Source organism: Heptranchias perlo, unplaced genomic scaffold (assembly GCF_035084215.1).
Source record: "Heptranchias perlo isolate sHepPer1 unplaced genomic scaffold, sHepPer1.hap1 HAP1_SCAFFOLD_47, whole genome shotgun sequence".
Classification (NCBI taxonomy): Eukaryota; Metazoa; Chordata; class Chondrichthyes; order Hexanchiformes; family Hexanchidae; genus Heptranchias; species Heptranchias perlo.
This window is the reverse complement of record NW_027139484.1, coordinates 1,344,934-1,348,210: the sequence shown is the minus strand read 5'-3', so window position 1 is coordinate 1,348,210 and position 3,277 is coordinate 1,344,934. Positions and strand designations below refer to the sequence as shown.

At 47.0% G+C, this 3,277-nt stretch overlaps 1 non-coding gene across 1 annotated transcript; it reads right to left on the bottom strand.

Moving 5' to 3' along the window:
* Window positions 1-2,833: 2,833 nt before the first annotated feature.
* Window positions 2,834-2,905, bottom strand: trnaa-ugc (transfer RNA alanine (anticodon UGC)). The gene has a single exon. It is a non-coding gene; the product is annotated as a tRNA-Ala (tRNA).
* Window positions 2,906-3,277: the final 372 nt, after the last annotated feature.

Here is a 3,277-nt window from a genome sequence, read left to right as displayed (position 1 = left end):
TGTTAATTCATCTAGCTTATTGCGAATGCTCCGTGGATTAAGACACAATGCCTTTCGAATTGTCTTTTTAAGATTACTAGTCATCTTAATTTTATTTATTTGTTTTTCGCCCTTGTTTTCTCTGCCTTCCACTGCTTCTTCCATTTCTTTTGTTTCTATCCTTGTTTCCCCCTCCTTTGTCTCCCTGCTCAGGTTCCCATCCCCCTGCGACTCCAGTTTAAACCTTCCCCAACAGCACTAGCAAACACCCCCGCGAGGACATCGGTCCCAGTCCTGCTCGGGTGTAACCCGTCCCGCTTTTACAGGTCCCACCTTCCCCTGAACCGGCTCCAATATCCCAGGAATCCATATCCCTGCCTCCTACACCATCCCTGCAGCCACGCATTCATCCAGTCTATTCTCCTGTTCCTGTACTCACTAGCACGTGGCACCGGTAGTAATCCTGAGATCACTGCCTTTGAGGTCCTGCTTTTTAATTTATCTCCTAACTGCTTAAATTCACCTTGCAGGACCTCATCCCTTTTTACTTATGTCGTTGGTAACGATATGGACCACGACTACTGGCTGTTCACCCTCCCCCTCCAGAATGCCCTGCAGCTGCTCCGTGATATCCTTGACCCTAGCACCAAGGAGGCAACATACGATCCTGGAGTCACGTTTGCGGCCAGAGAAACGCCTATCTGTCCCTCTTACATTTGAATCCCCTATCAATATAGCGCTGCCACTCTTCTTCCTCCCCTCCTGTGCAGCAGAGCCACCCGTGGTGCCACGAACCTGGCTCTTGCTGCTTTCCCCTGATAAGCCATCTCCCCCAACAGTATCCGAAGCGGTATATCTGTTTGAGAGGGAGATGGCCCCAGGGGACTCCTGCTCTACCTGTCTAGTCCTTTTACTCTCCCTGGCGATCACCCATTTCATTTCTGCCTGCGTAATCTTTATCTGCGGTGTGACCACCTCACTGAACGTGCTATCCACGATAGTCTCAGCATTGTGGATGCTCCACAGTGAATCCACCCGCAGCTCCAGCTCCGAAATCCGGTTAGCCAGTAGCTACAGCTGGACACGCTTCCTGCACACATGGTCGCCAGGGATACCTGTAGTGTTCATGACTTCCCACATAGTGCAGGAGGAGCATATCACGGGTACGAGCTCTGCTGCCATGACTTGCCTTATATTTGCATTGCGTTCACCTCTCAGACTCTCTTCCCGGTCTCTGGACTCTCCTTTTACACTGCGCTCATCTCTTGGACTCTCCTCTCCTCCCAAGAACAAGTAAAGCGACCAAGACTTAATCTATTAATAGAACAAGGGCAGCACCAAACTTATTAAATCCTTTGAAGAAGTAACAGAAAGTGTAGATAAAGTTAATTTGGTAGATGTAATATATTTGGATTTTCAGTAGGCATTCGATGATGTCCCGCATTGTAGACTCATGGCTAAGTTCAGAGCATCTGGAGGCAAGGGACAGGTAGCGGAATGGATAGTAAGCTGGCTACAAAACAGAAAATAGAGAATGGGGTAAAGGGTTGCTACTCAGACTTGCAAAATGTGGGAAGTGCTTTAACACAGGGATCAGTGCTGTTCACATTTTACGTTAACGATTTGGATTCATGAATCGGAAGTACAATTACAAAATTTGCTGATGACACTAAATTGGGGGGTGTAGTTAATACTGAGAAACTATGCGTCAAAATGCAAGAGGACATTAATAAACTTGCAGAATGATGGATAAGTAGGTCACATGCTTGGATAATAGGAGTCTAAACGGGATAGAGGAGCAAAGGGGTACAGATACAAAGATAACTGAAAGTAGCGGCGCAGGTTAATAAGGCCATAAAAAGGCAAATCAAACACTAGAGTTCATTTCCAGAGAGTTAGAATTGAAAAGAAAAGAAGTTATGTTAACTTGTATAGAACTACAGCGAACCGCGCGTCACTTTCTAAGTAAACAAGTGGGCTTTCTGCTTCCTCTCTCCAGGACAACGAGATGCCCAGCGGTTCCGTGTGCTCACAATGTTCAACCTCTGCTTCAGTTCACGGGGTTTCTGCTCCTCTACATTGAACTTTCAAAAAAACAATTTAGCGGGAAAAAACAATTGCTAATAGTCAGTGATTTGGCTGAAATCAAAACTCTGAATCATTGAAACATAGAAAGGTTCCAGAACCAGGGGTAACAGTCTCAGGATACGGGGTATACCATTTAGAACCGAGATGAGGAGAAATCTTTTCACTCAGAGGGTGGTGAAGCTGTGGAATTCTCTACCACAGAAGGCAGTGGATGCCAAGTCATTAGATGTATTCAAGAAGGAGATAGATATGTTTCTTAATGCCATAGGAATCAAGGGATATGGGGAAAAAGCGGGAACAGGGTACTGAGTTAGAAAATCAGCCATGATCATTTTGAATGGTGCAGCATGCCCGAAGGGCCGAATGGCCAACTCTTGCTCCTATTTTCTATGTTTTTATGTGACAGCACAGAAGGAAGCCATTTAGCCCATCGAGTCCACGCCAGCTCTATGTTAGAGCAATTCAGCCAGTCCCACTCCCACGCCCAATCCCCAGAGCCCTGCAAATATTTTCCTCTAAGTACGACATTCAAGGGACATGCAAGAATGATGGAGGGTCAAACAGGAACAAGAGCTGGGACGGCTCGCTCGACATTGCACCGTCACACATTCCGGTCAGTCGGCGGCTGCTCTGAGCTGAGCAGCTGAGGGGACCGTGAGATGAAGTCCTCCTCCGGGACAATTTAACGCTTGTGGAGCCTCAGAAGTTGCAACTCGCTGCACTGCGATTCATCTTTCTGGGGGTAATTCAGGTGCAAAAACATTCTAGGAGATGCTGGGGATTGAACCCAGGACCTCATACATGCAAAGCATGTGCACTACCACTGAGCTACATCCCCAGCCGAAGCAATGTTTTAACCAAGGAAAGAAGAACTGATTGCCTTCAGTTTATCCGGCCACCCAAGGATTTACTGGGCCTAAAATCATCTCATTTTCTGCTCCAACAAGACAATTAAACATGGAGTTTGCGGACCTCATATAACTGTGGGTGAATGGAAGAAACCAGGCCTCGGCACTCAGAGTAATGAGAAAGGGGGCTTGGAGAAGAAAGGCTGGGAGAGGGGGTGAGACTCCTTGGGCTGTGCTGTAACCATCCTTCCTGTTTCAGGGCACATTTTCGAATACTCCCATTATCAGTCACTTTGCTTACGGTTGGACGGGACTAGAAATGCTCAGGCACATTGTAGCAGAGGCCGGCAAGAATATGTCAA